Genomic DNA, 21,052 nt, shown 5'->3' with positions numbered 1-21,052 from the left:
CACACTGATGTTGAAATCCACAACACATTTAAAGCAATACTGAGAGTGTTTTATTATGTTAGTAACTCTGTATTTTTCACCTGTGCTGTTCTTTGTCTTTTTGCTTTTGCTTTTTCCATTATGAATAGGAATAAGATATGCTTAGTATACTTAAAAAATCATAAAATATTCTACCTATTGATACTTAGAAAATTTCAACAGATGTTTAAGAAGGTAATTACAGTTTCATAAACTACATTTTTAATTGGAGTAAATATATTGGTTTTCATTAGAAAAATTAACATGTTTCTTATAGAAATGATGATACCAGTGGAAGCAAAATGTTTTTGAGGAATTTTTATATATTTTTTTAAAACTTTTCTTTTTAATTATTGAAGTCCTTATATAACCAAAATGCACTTTCACAATTCAACATTTTTGTTCCATTCTCCATTTCAAAGGGAGACCTACTGAATATAAAGTGCCCAATAAAATATTTTTTTAAATAAGGAAAGGGAAGAACTGAAAAATTTGCTAATTTGTTTGGATATACATGCTCAGTGTCTGGCTGGGTCTTTTTTATTTCCATGTCCTCAACTTTCCCTGGCCACTCATAGCTTTTATTGACAGCTATCTCATTTTTGTAAGCTCTTTCTTTCTTATGGCACAGTGTTAATGCACTATATTTTTTTAAGAAGCTCTATGGAAAGTTAATGTCCTTTAAAAATAATTAGAATTGATTATAAGGAAGAATGTATTTTAGACAAATTTTAAAATAATGACTTCTCTTATTTAACACAACTTACTTTACTAAAATATGCATTACCCAATTTTTATTTAAGAGAAAATGTGAATAGAGAAATTGAAATAAGTTCTGAAAATACTACATTGGAAAGCAGACCAATTTTACTACTGTTCTCTAAAGAAATATTTTTCTAAATAAAAATAACATGTTTTATGATCAAAACAAAAAGATTCCTCACCACAAAACTTGTAGGGTTGTATCTCGAAAATTGTAGTAAAAATGTAGTAAAAGTCATTGGCTCTAATCGCAGCCATCACATTCATATTAAACTAATTTGAGTGGCTGCAATTTGAACTTGAACAAAGAATGAGAATAAAGAAAGACATGTTTTAAAAAATTTTTTTTCTGCTGTGTATCTGTATTTCTAAGTAAGTATTTGGTTATAGGTTTGCTTTGCAAGATTTAAATTAGAAGTTTTGTTAGCATATAACTATTGGAGGTCTGCCTTTCAGGTAGACTTCTGCAAACAATGATTAATAATACATTTTAGAATTAACCAATTTTCTCAACGCAATTTACACGTACTAAAAAGTGGAAGAAAGGAAATATAGGTAAAAACCACTTACAATGTTAATGCTAAAGTTATTTTCCTGTTTTTTTGTTCCACATCGTTTCTAGAAATAAAACCTCATTGATAATTTTAGAATAGATCTTTATAGCCCTACATAGAGCAGACATCTTTGTTCAATACATACATAAGCATTTTCTATAAATAAAATAAATATCTTTTGATATATTTTAAACCATGTCAAAGAATAATTTTTAAGTAGAAACATTATAAACCATGTTATTAAGGAATGATGTTGTTTGTATACAATTGCACTTTAGCACTTCACAGGATTTTCTAACCTCTTAGCCACCAAAAAGGCCCTGCAAACCACAAGTAGACACACATTGAGGAAGTATTTTCCTCCTTTATTAACTTTTTTTTCCAGAAGCCCAAATATTACATAAAATCTGCTCACCCTTTCTGATATGTAATGGAGTCTTTCAGGGACTTTTTGACCAAAGAGAGAGAGAAAGAGAGGAGCAGGGAGATGAGTGCTTAAAGGGCAGAGGTACTGAAAGAAAAGGAAATTAGCAACAACTTTTTTTTTTTTGTATTGCGGATTAAGCCCATGGGTGCATAATCACTGAGCCACATCCCAGCCCTTTTTAATATTTTATTTAGAGACAAGGCCTTGCTAATTTGCTGAGACTGGCTTTGAATTTGTGATCCTCCTGCTTCAGCCTCCCAAGCCTCTGGAATTAACAAGTGTGAGCCACCACTTGGCAGCTACAATTTCTTACACAACTTAGTTATACTGTGTTCAAAAATTGCAGAATTGCACTAAAATAAATGGTTTGAAATACATTTTAAAAGTCCACTAAAAACTACACTTCCTAAAAACTACAGAGATATATAGATCCACACAGTAGAAAGAATCTTTCTCCCTCTCCCTTCCTACATTCAGATAGTCTATCATACATCCTGTCAAATGTATCACTGCCTGTCTTGTCTAACAGCTAACTTTAAGATTTTCAAAGACATGGGCTTTATCTCACTTGTCTTTTTATTCCTGCACCAACAATACCGACTCATAGTAAAGGCTCAAAATATTGTAATTGATTGGAATGCAGATTTTCATCTGGCTGCTCAGCTAGGAGTTTGCATATCTACGCCAGGTAAACCAACCAATTGATTGATTAGTTCCTGGGACTCAAGTTGTGAAATGGTCTGCAGCTTTTGCTATAATTCTTAAGCACCAAATAAGCAAACCTGAAGTCTGTATCTTGGTTGCAAGTTGGAATGAGCAGTGTGGTAGGTAGAGAACTGCCTATCCCATTCCCTGTCATTACAATACACTATCATCCCCTTCAGTCATCTGCTGGAAACTGATCATTGATAAAAATCTACTGATAAGCATTTATTCTATCAATGATTGAGTTCCAAAATAATATGCCCTTCCCAAAGGAAGATTTCCCTGTGCCCATAGATAAATATGACAGAACATTGACAATTTCTTATCATTTAATCCCATTTTATTGACTCAAACATATAGAATATCTGTAAAAGGTAAAATTTTGAATCTTTATTTTGAATCTGTGACACCATAGAAGTTAAATAACTTTCCCTAACTATAGTGTCTAGAATGTGGCAAGTAAAATTTTAACTAAGATCTTTGTGATTCCAAATCTCTACCATTTCCACTATGCCCAACTTTCTAAAGAATAATAACTACCACAAATATTAATGTATCTATAGATTCCAATTTTAATGCAAGCAGTTTTATAGGAAAAAAAACTTTTATATAAGGAATTACTAGTATTATGTGCCCTTTACATAATACCAACTTTATTTATTTTAATTATGTTAACAGTCATGGATAAACAACAGGGGTTTTTCTTATCTACAGAGATTCCATCTACTAAAAGGGGGGGGGATGGACACTAACATATTCATAACCAAACTGAAGGAGGTAAAAGGGAAAATATAGAGAATAAGATAAAGCCCTTACTTTTTGGATCTCAAATTCTGTTTGAAAAAGACACAGTAATACCCTCTTACAAAAAGTGATACACACACTATAATGTTCTGTGGGAATGGAGTTCAGTGACTCCTGGGAGGCTTCCTTTGTGTTCAGTCTTGTTAAGTGATTACATTTACACTGACCGATTTTAGGAAAGAGGAAACCTAAGCCTGGATACATAAAGATGATTGCCATCACATGCACCTAAAGCATGGGTGAATGCTAGGGAAAGGGTATGGAGGGATGAGTACTTTGGAAAATAGTCTTGGAAAATCAGGCCAAGACAACATAAAGGAGATGTTGTCCTACCAGGCTGAGAAGCTTCTCTTTCCTCCTATTGCTAGCAGGAAGTCATCTCTGAGACATACAAGGATGTGCCTGGTTTTGTGAATGAGAATGATAACTCAATCACAGAAAAACAGATCAGGCTTAGAAAGTCAACGTTTGGTGACAGAGAGGCCAATGTGGGACTCCATCAGGGACAGGGATGATGAGAAACTGAGCTAACACCATGACAATGAAGTACAGAGATAAAGGGTTTATTGGGGTAGTTCTAGATTCGCATATCAAAAATACCTCACTTCTTTGCAATTTTTTCTAGTTTTTTTTTTTTTTAAACAATGGTAACAGTTTCACTTTTATTAAATTCAGGGCCCAAATTTGCTGGAAATTGCCCAACTTGATTGTTATGCACAGTACTCTATCACCAGGGAAGAGTTGGAGCAAAGGAGAAAAATGTTTAATTATTTTCTTTTCCTTGGGGGAAAAATAATTATATTAATATTTATTTTTCTATATTTAGTTTTTCAACAGAAGGTCATACATATGGTGTCTCATAGTTCACAGCTAGACCCTCACTATTCCAATGGGGAGTGTCATTGCCAGGCTGTGGAATGGCAAGAGAACTGACTTGAGAAGGAAGACAATTATTCATGCTCCCCCACACACTGTTATCTCTGGGAACTCTTAATCTATGCAGGGTAAGAGCCAGTTAGCACGACTGAGGTTAGGGCATACGGGCTGTTCAGTAAGAGATGAGAAATTAAAATGTGATTGCTATTCAAATTAGAATATAAAGTAAAGAGCACAATCATGTGGAGGACAATAAACAAATACTTACCTACAGTATCACTTGCTGTGTGATACTGTAGTATCTAATCCTTGAAATGCCAGAGAAATTATAACCTGCTTTGACTAGAGGGAATGGCTTAGAGGATGTATACTTTGTTTCTATTTTGCTCCTGCAGATATGCTGAAGTACAAATTCTCAAATGCTGACAATGTATCAAAAAAAACCCCTGCATCTATAAGTTAAATTCTCTTATAGAAAATTACACTAAAAATAAAAACTATGTAAACAAAAAATAAATTCTCAATAATTTTAATTGTCTAGTGACTATGAAGAAAATAAATGATGAATCAAAATTAATTTTAATATAACAGTAAAATTTATATTTAAAGTTTGGAGTTCTCATTTGGGCTATAATCATGAAATTTGTAAAAAAAAATTTAAATGCCTCCTTAATATTTAAAAGCATAGATTTTCATTAAATAATAATTTATTCTATGGATAATTTAAGATAATTTTAGTCATAAATGCATTTTATTTGACTACCCCTGAAGGATGTTGCTGCTAATATAAAAGACCACTGATTTGAATTTATAAACATCCTAGTTATCTGAGTAATTCTGCTTTATCTTAATACATGCCTATCAGTTCATATTTTTTGAATTGTCTTTTTCATAAAAAGTTACCTACAGTGTTAAAATATTCTATTTCTTATTTTCATCATGTAGTTTGACTTATTTCCTTACAATCTAGTTTCTAAATAATGTAGTTATTTTCACTACTGAGATTTCTACTGTAACTATCCCATGACCTCAGTGATCATAGTATACTGCAGTATCAATAATTACGGGAACAGTAACAAATCTTGGAAATTCAAATAAATCTTGGAGCGTTCTTTTCATAGTGCCTCAATATCCCTCCCTGGATACAGGCATTATCACATATTGCTTTAGCTCCTTTTCACTTCTAGATTTCTGAGTCAGAGCTGATAAAATTCACATGCCACCATGAACATGCTGTGCTCCACAGTGCTTCAGGGGAGACCTTCTAAGCCACTGCTTTTCAGATGGTGTGAGAAGTATTGTTTGGGCTCAGCACCATTGGCTGTCTTTCTGTTCTTCTCAAAAGAGATTAAAGACAGAGCAGGGAAGCCTGGCCACCACCAACTTCAGGAAAACTGCACTGAGCAGCGTGTTAGTGAGCATTACAGGTGCATCTCTTCTTTTTCTGTTCTATGTCCCTCCTCTTTTTTCTCTCCCTCATTATCATATGCTTTCAAATTCGTATCTTCAAGAAAGAAAGATAAAGAAATATGTACATATGTGAGGAATTTGTAAAAATGTTTTTATCTTACATTTTTACTATTAAGAGGAATAACTCAATTTCCTACCTTTAAATCAATATAAAACAGCTAACTATGCTTAATTTTACAAAGTGAATAAACCATAACATTAAAAGTTTGAACTGTTAAAGGAGTATGAAATATTTTGTTTGTTTGCTGCATTTTTTTACTTTGAAAATAGGAGCATTTCCAAAAATGTGTAATATGTTGAAGTGATTAATTCACTGGACATTGTTGGTGTTGTTTCAAATTGCTTTTAAATGACTCTACAATGTCAATTATCTTTTTTTTTTTTTTGGCATATGACACAAGAGACCTTGCACTTCTTTTTTTTATACTCATTTATTTATTTGTACTTGTTTTCAATATACCTGCACAAAACTATTTTTGTTCAGTATGCCAAAAATATCCTTTTTCCCAAAAGCTTTCATTTTCAATATTATGAGTATATTAAAAGATTGCAGTATTTGTCAAACTGGGGAAAAATCTCTACTCATTTTCTTTCTTTTTTTTTTTAACTGAGTTCTTACAAAAGTCCAATCTTAACAAAAAACTTTTTTTTTCTTAAGTATGTACAAACACAAAGTGATATGAATTCTTTCTGTTCAAGGCTATTATACACTTTAAAAGGAAAAAATGTTACATGCAACTGAATCTGCAAATGAAAAAGTAAAAATCAGATAATATATTCCACATGATTGAAGAAGTCATTTCCCTATAAATAAATCGATACTGGCAATATGACTATAACAAGACTTTCACACAAGATTATGTACTGAAGCCCATGTGAGGATGCAATTCTCACATCATTTTCTTTTTTTCTCATTACTTAAACTCAATGGAAAAATCTTGGTTATTTTGGGATCTGACAACATTCTGTTTCATTATTGTAAACATATCATATGTGTATTAAGCACCTTCTATCCTGTTATTTTGTCATTAGCACAAAGTTTTTGAAAATGTACTCTTTTGCTCTCTGTGACCATAAATAAAAATGCAAATATAGACACTGAAATTGAATGGAAGTAGCAAATTATGAAGAGGCCATGAAAATGATCAAAAATACCAAAAGTTTTATACATTATCATTTAAAACCCTCACAAAATATGAAAATTTATATAGAGAAATCCGAAAGAGGATTGATTGACTGGCGGCTGGACAATTGTTAAAAAATGTGTCTTTTTTCATATCTTTTTTCTTTCAAAATATTTAGAAGGTAAGGCAATCAGTTTATAAATAGTTAAATCTCAAAGTATAAACATAATTTGCATTTTAATTTGGGAGTAAAAACTTTGAATGATAAATCTGACATTCCTGGATTTTCATGATTCTATTTCATAATTCACATGATTATCTGTTGTAGACACAATGGATATCTACTTTTATTTTGTTTTATTTTGGTACCAGAAGTTGAATGTAAAGATGTTTAACCGGTGAGCCACATCCCCAGCCCTTTCTATTTTTATTTTGAGATAGGGTCTCACTAAATTGCTTAAGGCCTTGCTAAATTGCTGAGGCTCACTTTGAACTTGTGATCCTCCTGCTTCAGCCACTAGAGCTGCTGGGATTACAAGTGTTCATCACTGCACCCAGCAGATTATCTACTTTTAAGTCATCTTTAATGAAACAAAGAGGATGTCTAAATTTACATTATTTTATGCACTCAGTTATTTTACTCAAAACAAAAAAAATATACTCAATAACAAAAGGTCATTTATTGATAATTACAGCCTCTTAAAATGCTCAGAAGAAACATGACTTATGTTGGATTTCCCAATTTTATCCTACCAGTGTCTCGGGACACGACAATAAGAATTCATCACTTAAATGAGCTCTGGAGCCCATGCACCTCCAGTAATGTGAGCTTTATTTGAGTTAATGTGATGGAACTAGTAAAAAGGTCAATATGAGCTCATAATACTTTGCTAAACACAGCACACTCCATTGTGATCATATAGCCCCCCCACCCCTTACTATTTCTGCTTCAAGATCTTGTCACTGGATCTTCTTTTTATCTAGAATGTTCTTTCCTCTTATAGTGTTGCTCCTCAGTTATCAGCTCCTCAGAGGTGTCTTTCCTAAATTCCTATGTAAAACAACACTGTCTCTATCAGTTCTTCTCTTCTTTCATTCTTAGAGAATTTGAAGATTAAAAAAAAAATAAAAATAACACTGTTTCTATGTTTCTACCAATCATAAAGTGTCTGAGGAATACATTTGTACTACAGCCCAAGAAAAACACATAAAGTAGCAGAGAACAAAACTGTAAGAGAAAGTTTATGAAATGACACAGAAAGATTTACAAAAATGTAGATACATCTCTCTGTGTAGCAATTATCCAAATCTATAGCACTTACAAAAGGAGTGTTCATTAGGAAGCATTTGTGGTGTTGTTTTGTTTACTTGTTTCTGAGATGGGGTCTTTCTAAATTTTGCAGCCTGGCATTGAACACACAATCCTCCTGCCTCAGCCTGCTGAGTTACTCCCATTTCAGGCTTGTGCCACTGTGTTCAGCTAGGACCATCTTTTAATCACCATAGATCTTCCTAGAGTTGGCTAGAAACATCTGGCTGAATTGGAACTACAGATATTGGAACTACAGAGAGTCATTCCACTGGAGAATCATTGACCAATCAGATTTTTATTCTTAATAATTCAAACTCTAAGACCTACAGAAAGATGACAACTTATTCAGTGCTAGAGTTCAAGTAGAGATTATGTTAAGTCAAAACCATAGATGGGCAGGAATCATGGGGGGGACAGAAATTATGAGTTAAAACTTAGAATGTCAGGCAGTCATATGAAGACAAGGGAAAAACAAAGCAGACACTACAGAAAGAGATAAAAAGATGAGACAAAAATACACCATTTGTCAATTTCCAATTTCTCACATTCAGTGTAAGAAACATTAGTTCTTGCTAATGTTTTCTTCTCAACAATGGATGTTAGACTCTAAATTATCTTAAAAAGGAAATTCAATATTTATTGGTCCTAAAGATAATAGATGCCAACCAGCTCCACAATCCCAAGCTAGGGGAAAGAGACTGTACTTTAAAAGAGGGATTCAAAAACTGGTTTTTACAGTGAGGCACAGTGGCTTACACCTGTAATCCCAGTGGCTCAGAAGGCTGAGGCAGGAAGAACATGAGTTCAAAAGCCAGCCTCAGCAAAAGCGGAGTGCTTAGCAACTTAGTGAGACCCTGTCTCTAAATAAAATACAAAATAGGGTTGGGGATGTGGCTCAGTGGTTGAGTGCCCCTGAATTCAATCCCTGGTACCAAAAACAAACAAACAAACAAAAAAACACCTGGTTTTACAGTTGTTAACACCTTATAGATACCTTGAATGTGTTGATGTTGAAGAGGGCAGCTTCTATGTTTTATTTGTATTCTTCTTTTTTTTTCTTTCTTTGTGTCTTTTTTTTTTCTTTTGAGGGCCAATTTCCAATGTACTGACAGATCTCCCTGACCATGGAGTAAGGACAGGACATGCCTTCACCTTACCTCAAAACTAGTGAAAAGAGCTTTGAGTTCTTATGAGCAGAGCTTGATCTGTGACTACCTGAAGTCAAATACATAGCCAACTGCTATCAAGAGTTATATCTGAAAATCTACATTTTGAAAGGAATCAGGACAGTGGCCTTGCCTATGTACATGGAGAGAGTTCAAATGGTAAGTAGCTGTTTTCCCACTCAAACTTGGCCCAGAATACAAAGCTTCCTGAGTCCGTCATGGAAACTTGACTAAGGCATAGGTTTCAGGAGTTGACATAAGGTCATTTAAAAAGAGATCTTTGCTCAAGAGGGCCTGCCTGAGATAGAGATGGGGCCTTAATAGAAAGAGGCTGAGTCCAGTGAATGTCCAGGTCCTAAAAGAAGAATGATAAGCAGGTAGCTAAAAGAATTCTTACCAGTTCTCAAGACATTCATACAGATGAATCTCATGGCCTTGATAAAAAGCACCCAAGGAATAAGCGATCAATAATAAGCAGCTGCAATAGTCAAAGATAAGCTGTGAGAAATGACATCTGGGTCAGGCAAGTAAGATTTTTTCCCATCCATATCTCTCCCTGGCTACAACTCTGGAGGAATCAGAGAACTGACCAACAACCATCAGGAAGGGACCAAGAATCCTAGGAAGACTGAGTAAAGAGGATGGCAGACACCTCATCTACCTCCAAGGGATCTCTAGGCCCAAGTGATAGGAAAGGAGTTCCAGGTATTAGCTTTTACTTAGGATTAGACTTTTCAGTTACAGATGAAACTGGTCTGGGGACTGCAACATAACAGAGAACTTTTTTCTACACATGAGCAAAGCAGGTAATCATTCTTCCAGAAACTTTATATAGTATGTCTTTGGTCAGATTCCTTGGAAGCAGAGCTAAAGTCAAAATTCTTGGTTCAGTGATGTTTGAAGGATATGCTGTCAGGAAAACATCTGTGGTCTCAGGACAGGGAAGATGAAATAATTAACTGCAGAGTGGTCTCAGCTGGGACCACCATCAGTCTTCAGTGGGGTTCCACAGGGAGGCTTTGCAGCACTAGGGCAGCACAGGTTTAGTCCCATCTTCACTCACTGGCTGAATTCTGTGGGAAGGTGAGTAGCCAGCAGGATGAAGGGGGAGCTTGCCCCATGTACCCTGCCATGGCAAAGTGAGAAGTCGAGAGATCTGGGTGGCACTGATAGAATTCATTATTCATAAGAGAGGTGAGGGAGAATTTGGCCCACAGAGCAAATTTGAATAGGGGGGAAAAGTAAAGTTGTTTCCTGGTTGTGTCCAGCTAGTCCCATTCATGCAGTAAGCATTTCAGTTACAGTAATTCATTCTTCTTCCTTGATGATTTAATGCATGTTTCTATTTTTTTTTAATTAAAAACAATGCCTGGAACAAAATGGAAGTGTTACATAGAGATTTTGTATTCCCAGCAAGTAGGAATGGAGAAGGACATAGAAGATATCTTAGCATATTGGTGCTGTAAAGATGAATGCAGTATTTCATTGATTGAAGCTGTTTGCTATTTCTAAGTTTTATGTTTCTGCAGTCATGATAATGAACTTCACATCTCTTCAGTCAGGGATGACTCAGAAATTAGTATCTGCATGAAAATAGAAAATAGAGAAAAGTAAACAACAGAAAGGAGGAAGGAGGAAAGGACTTAGGGAAATAGTGGAGAATGAAATCTACCAAGTATGCTATGCCCATGTTCATATACCACAATGAATATAGCTTTTATGTATATTTATAATGAACCAATTAAACTAATAATACAAATAGGAGGACAATTAATAGAGTAGAGCAAGCAGATCAGGAAGAGAGGAAAAGAGATAGATCAAATCATGTGATTTGCATGTACAAATATGGCATAATGATTCCTACTATTATGTATAATTATAGTACACCAATAATAAAAACAAAACATTATCTGTAGGCAGGTAGGGGAGCAAGTACATGGGAGGCTTATATAAAATATGAAAAATTGTTTTAATTCAGGCAATAGTTCATCTATCATACATTTGCCTTTTCCAGATTTCACAGCATAATAAAGAATTTGTGAACAAGGAAAGGAACACAATATTTCAGAATATATGACGTCCTAGCCTTTTATGCCAAATTCAAACTCCACCAATTTCAAGTTGCTATGAACCTTGAATTGTAGTATTTGAACAAGCAACACTTTTGGGTAAGACTTCCATCTTCTATTCACTCAGAAGGCCACACCCTGGCTTAAAAGCCAAAGGAAGTATCTTTTGTTACTTTATTTTTGTATAAAATGTTGCCTGGTCTGTGCCTTAAATCAGGTGCTGGGCTCTCCTGATGAAGGCTGTTATGGTATCTTAGTGCTGACTGATGGGAGCCTCTTTTTGTTGTTTGTCTTTGCACCATGAGAAGCCAGGCTACTCACAATTTCTGAAATACAATTGTGTATTAAGAGAAGAGAATTGAGAGCCACCAGAGGCCCTGTATTCCTTCCTGGTAGCCAACGCTCTTGGGTGCTTTACAGAAACAAAGCTCCAAAGACAGAGCCATGCCACCCTTAGGAAGCAGAAAAACACAGATGGCTGGAGTGGTCTGCTTGAGGAAGGCCGGAGGGTGGAACGCACATGCAGGAGGTCTCTCACTGCAATGTCTTTTCATACCTTTAGACAAATGCTCTGGTGGTACCAGAGCTTAGACAGTCAGTTTGGTTTGGAGATAAAAGTCATCCTGTTAAGAATATCTGGGCTCCAGCCTGGATCACAGAGAGTCCTCTGAGTGGCAAAAGAGGATCACACACAAATCCTAATTGGATGACCTGAACGAAAAAGGAGAGAGCCAGAGTTCTAAGAGCTCAGAGAAATAAGAAGGGAAAAGACTAAGGAGGCATTGAAATATGAAGATAAAATCGATACAGAATTGCCCAGGAAATCAATAAGAGGGATAAAGGACGTGCAGGGGATGTGAAATGTGTGTTCTTTCTCCTGTACGAGTGAGAAACCTGGCAGCACGTTTTGAACATGCTGCAATCCTGTAATTAAAGCTCGAGGGAGAACAGCAAGAGGAGTCTCAATAATCAAGTGAAAAGATGGCATAGCAATAAGTGACTCCTTGTCAGAAAAACAGTTTCATAGGCAAATCTTAAGTTAAACATGAACTCATGTACTCAGTCAAAAGACAGACTGGTAACTGCGCCTGTGTGTTTGTGGTAGAAATCAGGGCTTGATTCTAGAACCATAACCCAGCAGCAGCATCTGTCTTTCAATAGGCCAGAGTAACCTGTTAGGACAATTGCCACAAGCCTGACAGTCACAGCCTTGTCTCAGGGTGAACTTCGAAGGAAGACAAGGGCTTTCCAATGCCCAGTGTATCTGCCAAGGGACAGAGTAGCCAAGAGTGAATCTCTCATGGTTGAATGCATTATAGAAAGCATAGTATTTATACTTGTCCTCTTACATGCCAGATAGGAATAAAGCAATTAGAGATGTCTATAAATGTCAACAAAAAAAATAACAACAACAATCACAACAACAACAACAAAATACCAAGAAGTCTCTTGATGATCAGTAGAAAAAAATATATGATAAACTCAATGATTACTAACAATTAGGTTTGATCATGGGAGCAGAATATGAGACACTGATTATTTAAAAAATGTTTTTAGTTGTTCTAAACTCACCTAAACAGAGATCGATATTCTGTAAGTCCAGGGAAATCAGACATATTATCTTTGTAATTATCTCACTTCTCCAATTGTCTCCAGAGGTTTTATTCTCAAAGACCACCATTTAAGTATATGGTTCCTTTCCAGAATTTGTTCAACATATGTTACTAATTATAATTATGTTGATCTGTTATGGTTTGGATGTGAGGTGTTCCACCAAAACTCCACTTGTGCAACAATGCAAAAAGGCTCAAAGGTTGTGAGAGTCTTAACCCAATCAGTGAACTGATTCCCTGATAGTGGTCACTGAAGTGGTAGGATGTGGCTAGAGGAGATGGGAATTAGGACATTGGAATATATAAAATATATCAAGTGGTTTGTGCAAGTAGTCCCAGCTACTCAGTTGGCTGATGAGTAGTTCAGGGGCCCAGGAATGTGAGAGATGAGCTGAGGCAACATAGTGAGGTTTCAACCAGGAAAATGAATGAATAAACTAAGTAATTAATTAACTAATAAAAATAAATCTCTCAGAAGCCATAGATTGAAATTATGTTTCTCTTCTTCAAAGTGTTTCAAAGGCAATTTATAAAAACACTACTGCTAGACTATTTATTTTTGCCTATTTTCAAATTACCACTATTTTTCCAAAAGTGTATATTTAAAATTGATAATGAGCAAAAGTTATTTAAAGCAAAATTTCAATGATTGAAGATTTGAGAAAATGACAACAGAGGTATAATTTTTTTTTATTTCAATAGGTTTTCACATCAAAACAGAAAAACTAGTTAGCAAAGCCTAAAACATGCAACCATATTTACAACAAAACAATGATATTGAGATATCATTAGAAACTCTGAAACAGTATGCATCAATACCTGGGCTGGAAAAAGAGGAAACGACAGGCATCTGAAATTGCTAACCAAAGAGAATCTCAAATGGACTGTGGATTTGCCGGATAGTGTGGTAAGCCACTATGAAACTGGAAAGTTGTTTTCCTTCTCCTGAAATGGCTGAATGCAGGGAACCCATCCTAGGAAGGTTTGAAAGTGGATGGAACAGCATGGCTCCTGTGAGCTTTAGAAATGAAGCAGTCACATAGCATCCTGGGTGGGAGAGGGACATTGACTTGATCAATAAAAATAAAGGCAAGTGAACCTTGATACAGATAAATGTGGAGAGGAGAAAGAAAGGCAGAATATCTCAAAGAGCATCAGTCCATATATTTAAACACTACATTAAAACAACAGAGGAGAGAGCTCTTTGAGGGTAGAAAAGCTTTCCTGACTTACTTCCTCCAGTCATCTGAACGCATAGTAAGAATAATAATAAATGAAAGTTAACAACAAAACAGTATAGAGTCAAATATCTTGCTTAGCTGTTGCAAGATATAAAAGACAATAAAGAGCAGGACAGCATTCCTATAAACAATAAGAGCATGACATAAACACATGACCCTAAATACACGAAACATATTCAATGATGTGGTGACGTGGGAAACATTAGGAATAAGGAAAAAAATTCAGAAACAATTACTAAATTAAAAGCCTCAAGAGAATAACTAAACACAACAGATAATACCTGAAGGACATATAAGATAAAAAGGAGGAATATCAAAAAAATGAAATCAAAAGAAAAAATGTGGGGAAAAAGTTGTCAGCTATTGAACAGAGGCAAATACTGTCCATCATATGAGTAAAGAATGTCCAAAGAAGAAAATTAAGCATGAAACAGAACCAATACTAGAATATGCAATATAAAAATAGCTATTGAAAAAAAAGGAAGAACAGTATTTTGAAAATTCATACTTCAGAAATTTCATGCCAGGATGATCAACAGTAAGGCAGACCCATGAGGATAAAATTACTTGGTTTTAATGGGGGGGATGTCTGCCTTGATATAAGAAAGAGAAATACTAATAAAAGAATAAAAATTTGATGATTATAAGATTTTTTAGACTACAATGCTCTGTCCTAGAAGAAAATGGAGTAATATATTTAAGTTAATAAAGGAAAAAACTGCATAAAAATTTTAATCTACATATCTGATTTTGAAGCATAAAGAGCACAAAGTTTTTTCAACATGCAAAATATATCCCTGTTCCTGAGGCTATTCCATATAACAATTATTAGACAACCAGTATAACTAGAAACAGTCTTATTATACCATTATAATCAGTTTGATGGAGAGACCTTTAGAAATATTGCTCATGCTCAATGCTGGTTACTTCTTTCGAAACCTCTGTAAGGAGAATATCACCATGCACATTTTTTTAGAGGAGACAAAAAGCTCAAGGAGGTCGTGTCCTGCTGCAAATGAATAACAAAGTCTATGCTTGAGGTCAGGACATCTGGCTACAAAGTCCATGTTATTCCATGCTTCTGTAACTAATTGGCCAATCACTTAAACTCTCTGGCCCCACTGTCCTAACCTAGAAAAATATGACGGTTGACTAGAGGATCTTGCAGGCCCCAAGTGTGTGATTCTATGCTTCCAAGCCAAGCAAACTTTATAATCTCTGTTAGCTGATTCCCATGTCATATAACAGAAAATTCCTCCCAATTTTCTTGTACCTAATCTAAATTTGGTAATAATTAAAATCCATCCTCTCCTGTTCTTTCCTCTGCAGTAGTGTCAAACACCTGATTTGTCACAATTGTGCATAATAACTTTCCATTATGATGAGAGAAGAAAAAGCAGTAAGGAGGAATGAGAGAAGATTTTGCAAGGATTGTCTGGTAAGAAACCTGGACAAGCTCAGGCTTCATCTGATTTGAAATATTTAAATGTGAGACTTAACCTTAGCCAGCAAAAGAACATAATGGTTTATTTTCCTCATCTCTCATGTATTATAAAAAGCATAAATGTTTAAATGATGTCTATAGAGATAAACTTTCTAGGTAGTGCATTTAAAAGACTGTACAGACTATAGATTTCCCTCCTTAGCTATTTGTGAAAATTTAGAAAAATGTTTTTACCTAATGGGAAAACAGAATCTAGACCACTGGGGAAGGGGGTGGGGGCTCCCACCATGGTGTGCACTGCTTCTATGATGTTTTAGTGGCCATGGAGGGGATCTGGCTGTGGTTACAGCTCTGCTGTTGTCATTGTCACATCTATTTCCGACCCAGTCTCTGCTGCTGTGTGGTGAGCTCTGCGATTGTTCCCGCTGCAGTGCCTTTGTTAGAGATTTGCCCTCTTGACACATCTGAATGAAGAAGTTGCAGTACGAAAAGAAGATTGGTGACAGACTCTGCAATTTCATTCCCTGTAGTAGGTCCTGAAACCTTATCTACATGTCATCTGGCTAATCAGAGGTCCATGGTGAGATCTGTCAGAGATTTCTGTTTTAAAAAAGAAATTCAGACACAGTTGACAGGAGAATTGGAGTGCTTCTTCGGTCCTGTACCAGCACTGTCTATTATGCCAGTGCAAGCCTGAGGCTGTAGTGACAGAGGAACCTCAGGGTAGCCTCCTAAGGACATCAGCACAGGTGGGCAGAGCCCTTCCCCTCCCTCCACAACAACAGAACCAAACAAAGGACCCACCACCACAGCAAAAAGCAGGGAAGAGGTAAAAATAGAACAGCTGAACATCAGTGTGAACAAGTTTGTGAGAGAATATAATGAAACTCATGAATCATACAATCAGTTAGATAGTGTCAAATGGGGCAACTATATCTTCTCAAAGGGTTGGAAGTTCATGTCTGTAACCAAGCCAATAAAATCATCAAGCAGAAAATGCCACTTTATTACTTAAGAATTTATAAAACCTTAGAAATTTAAAAATGTACACTAATTTATAATACTTGTCTCTGGAAAAGCAACTCAGTTTCTTGGTGGCTCCTAATCCTTTTTTCTCTTAATACAAAGTTTAATCCAGTGTACAAAGTACACTGACCTTGGAGCCAAACCTTAATAGAAATGAGAATACAGATATTCATTAGACTCTGCAAACCTCTCTGATTCTAAGTAAATTGCACTTGTGAGTTCCACAAGAGGAAGTGCAGTTCAATGGTTAAGAACACAGGCTGCAGAACTGAATATCTGGCTTCCAACTCTGGTGGTACCACTCATAATTTTTTGTTGCCTTGGATAAACTATTTGGCATCTCTCTGTAGCTGTTTCCTCACCAGTAAAAGTAGAATAAATATAATAATCTATCAATGTCATAGGATTGTTGAGAAGATAAGAAAAATCTATACAACAAGGCTGACACATAATAAATCTTCTATAAATGTTGCTTTTGCTCTTGTGATTGTAATCATTATCAGTCAGGATAGGCTATATGCTATGTAACAGTCATTGGCAATATCTCAGGCATTTAAAAAAATGTGTTGTGTCTCATTGCTGCTATAATTCCATGGGTAGAGACACTCTATCCATCAAAGGTATTTGTGGGTCTTGGCTAGTAGAGAAGTCACAATCTGGAAGTTGATATTTGATGTGCCAGAGAAAAGGGAATGCGGGAGAGCCTTGAGTCAAAATCTAAATAGCCCAGATCAAAACAACGCACATCACCTGTGTTTGTAAGTCATTGTCCAGAAGCAACTTGGTCCTGTTAAACCATGAGGGTGGCAAGTAATGCAAACTTTTTATGTGACTAGGAGAAATAGTACTTGGAGGACAATATTAATGCCCAGAATCATTTCATCATTATTAGTTTTATTGTTATTAGTAGTAATATATTTCAAAACACAAATGATCTATTTATTAGATCTACTTATTAGGTATTTCTAATGAGAAAAAAAAAACCTTGACCAAAAAAATTATTACTTATTTATTTTATTTTCATCAATACATGAGTTGAAAAATGAATAATGTACATTGTAAATATGTAGACAATATGCTAGTTGCTTTCACATAGCATTATATGTAATTTTAACAATGCTATAAAGTAATTAATTTCAGCCCAATTTTACAGATAAAGAAGCAATAATTAGTTACATCACATACTCATTGGTATAGGTAGTAAGTAATAAGTCATATTTTGGAATCATATCTGCCTGGAACTATTGTACATCATCTTTATATTTGCAAAATTACATATTCAAACATATTATCTAGTAAAAATGAGCCCATGTTCCTACAAGAAGTCCACTGCTGGAGAGTGGGCAGTGAATTTAGCAAAGGTGAAAACTTAAATTTCTTTTTTGATTTTCTGAAAGTGAAAGGGGAAAAAAATGTCTTCATAGCATAATAGGAATCAATTTTAAGTTCAGTCAAATACTGTATTCACTATCTAGGTTTTCATGTCCAAAATGAAGTTTGAGATTGAGTCCAGGAGAGTAAGTCATGTTAAAAATGTGGTTAGTTCCACTGAATATCAGCCATCCTGATCTGACCCCAGATGGAACCTCTGCTTTAGAAAAGTGCACGGATTAGAGGGAATGACAGGATGGACTAGCAGTAGGCAGTGGATACAGAAATTACTCCAACAGCATACTATTTGGGAAGTTATTTTTTTTAAAAAAAATAGATATGATGTGGGTTGAGAACAGTACTTAACATTTTGTATTTGACTAAAATGGAAAAGGAAGAGACATTGCTACTTTCTCAAATACAAACCTCCCATGAATTATCCAGGATCTCTACTCATTCTGGGAATCAACACATAAGGCAAGAATAACTATGCCTTCTTAAAAAAAAAAATAAGACCACTGCCTAGACTTGGTACTTCTGTGTAGAAACAATTTTCTGTCATTGCTTTCTCCCTAAACACATGTTTAGCCCTAGGAATGTAGCACTTACAATGCAGGGTCTGTGGGAGACAGAGTTTGTTCTAATTATGGCAGCTCTATAGGAAATGTGTCAGTCATGCACCTAGAGAGAATAATTGTCTAATCTAATCTACAGTATCTATTCATTTTACCAATTTGGCAGAGATTTATAAAAATAAATATAGAAGACAACATTAAATGAATTAACAAATGCAAGCCTTTGTTTTTTGTATATATATTTCTGGACCATATCAACTTCTACCATTTCCAGCCTATGACACTACTCTGGATGACATGCAGAATTTTGTAGTAACCTGAATAAGCTTTAGTTAATTGCTTACATCTGCAAAATGTAAGTAAATGTTTATATAGTGCTTAGGATGTCTATTCTACAAACTTCACCTATATTATGTTGTTCTCATAATAATAACCCTTTGCAATAGGGTGCTATTATTACCCTATTTTGCAGATGAGAAAAACTGAGGGCATAAATACTATTTAACTTGCCCTAGGTCACACAGCTATTAAGAAACAGATGAAAATTCAAATAGAAGAAGTCTTATTCCAGAGTCCATCCACTTTACCTTAACCTATGTTTTCAAGTTTGATGTTATCTTTATACGAAGATTATTTCACCCATTTTTGTCTGGCTAACTCATTTTCAAAACTTGTGCCTGACTCCAATCACTGGGAAGTTGTCCTTTATCCCTCTAAGACTCTCATCTCCCTGCAATTCTTGGCTAGATTAGGGACCAGTACTCTGCTCTCCAGGCAGCTTGGATGTACTACTACTGCCATGGGGTCCATGTTGTATGGGATTGCTACCACTAGACTGCAGTCTTGAATATTCATTCATTTCTATAACCCATCATCATGCCTGGTGTATGGTGCATGGAAGGTTTTAAGTATTTATTGAACGAATCAATATGATAAATAGGTGATGGAAACATCTGTATGAAGATTGCAATTATCTTTTTTCAAGTTGGTGAGTGATTTTTGAAATTCAGTTAAAATCAACATTAGGTGTTTGTTTTTAAATTGGTGAAGCTCAGACTTTCAACCACCAGACATAGAAACCAAATGAAGGATTCTGTTGGCACACAGGGAACTCTCAGTGTTCAACGAGAGCACTATTTTTCAGCTATTATATGTGTTTCCAATGTTAATCCAGAAAGTGTCAAATTTTTATATCTCTTTCTCTAAAAGGACAGCTCCTCCTGGGATCTAAAGGATGCACTCTTTAGTTTTTAGGGAACAAAAGAATATAAATGAAATAAACACAGGTGATTGTGACTTTATTATGTTTGAGGAGAGGACTTGAGAGATGTTCTTTTTTTCCCAGGCACTGAGTGATTCAAATTCAAAATCCTTAAAGGAATTCCGATTTCAAGCTTGAAATTTCCTGTGTGTGAACTCCGATGGCAGAAGTTGGGGTTATGGTTTTAGACAACATGACATGAAGTCAATAGCGTGTTTTAAAACCCATGCTGATGTCAATGGCTTCTTTAATGTAGGCAGGGACTCCTGAGTGAGTTGCTATAGAAGAACCTGTTCTCCCATGGCATCTCCTTCAATGTCTCCTTCTCAAGTTTCTTCTCTTTGGTTCTCTGCTGAGAAGAGAAAATCCACAGGTCCAGCAGACCAGCCTGGAGGCTTCTACTACTTTCATTGTGCAAGTGCCTCTGAGAGTCAAAGTCTGCAGAGATTGAGTCTGCATCCTAGTTAAACAGTCTTCAGAAAGCCTCCCCTTATGTTCCTCTTCCTCTTCTTCCTCATTCTTCAGCAAACCTATTAATCCTACAAAAATTGTGGGCTTTTCATATAGTTAGAATCACACATGCATCTCATTAGACTGTTTTGAGGATAAGAAAAAACAAAAGTATTTAAGTGCCTGGCACAGTGTGGCATATGCACAATTGCCAACATTAATTTTGTAAATATGGAACCACCAACCTGAGTTGATACAGGTGGAGTAGTCAACATATTAAGGTATGTTGAATTTTTTTTCTATTTTTGAATAAATGTGGTCTGAAATATTATTTCTACTAGAAGCAGTGAGATGGAGCTGAGGGAAAACCGACTTAACATGCACCAAGTGGGCTACAGAGCATCACCTCTACACTTCACATTCTGTCAGACCAAGGAAAACCAGTTGTATCCATCATAACATCAAGAAAATGTTCCTTCCTTCTTCAGGTTAATCTCGAAAGAGTTTTGATCAACTGCAAGGGAATACTTTTTCTTCTTTATAGGATTTAAAATACTTTATACCCTGAGAAGGCATAAGAGATACTGTGTGAAAGATAAGAAGTATGCGGAACGGGGACAGAAGAGCTGGGAGATTAGCAAAGGAGGAGACCTTCAGAGTTCATGATAACAGGTTAATCTCATGGTTCAACCTCTTAGCAGAGAGCTTCATTCTCTGTTCACCCCATCTTCATTCAGTAGCTTCATTCTCTGTTCACCCCATCTTTATTCCCTCCCTTTCCATA

The 21,052-nt window shown here is 35.5% G+C and overlaps 1 long non-coding RNA gene across 6 annotated transcripts in view; it reads left to right on the top strand.

Annotated features, from left to right (window-relative positions):
• Nucleotides 1-21,052, top strand: part of LOC144366185 (uncharacterized) — an 86,796-nt gene that overhangs the window by 1,192 nt on the left and 64,552 nt on the right. For 4 of the 6 annotated variants that reach the window (XR_013425116.1, XR_013425117.1, XR_013425118.1 and 1 more), the window contains exons 2-4: nt 9,165-9,377; nt 13,603-13,807; nt 15,471-15,579. This is a non-coding gene — a long non-coding RNA (uncharacterized LOC144366185). Of the gene's footprint in view, nt 1-9,140; nt 9,378-11,232; nt 11,387-13,602; nt 13,808-15,470; nt 15,580-21,052 lie in introns of all 6 variants that reach the window. The other 2 variants (XR_013425115.1, XR_013425114.1) reach the window with 2 other exon arrangements.

This window comes from Ictidomys tridecemlineatus, chromosome 8 (genome assembly GCF_052094955.1).
Source record: "Ictidomys tridecemlineatus isolate mIctTri1 chromosome 8, mIctTri1.hap1, whole genome shotgun sequence".
NCBI lineage: Eukaryota > Metazoa > Chordata > Mammalia > Rodentia > Sciuridae > Ictidomys > Ictidomys tridecemlineatus.
Note: the sequence above shows the minus strand (reverse complement) of the source record. Positions and strands in the feature narration are given on the sequence as shown.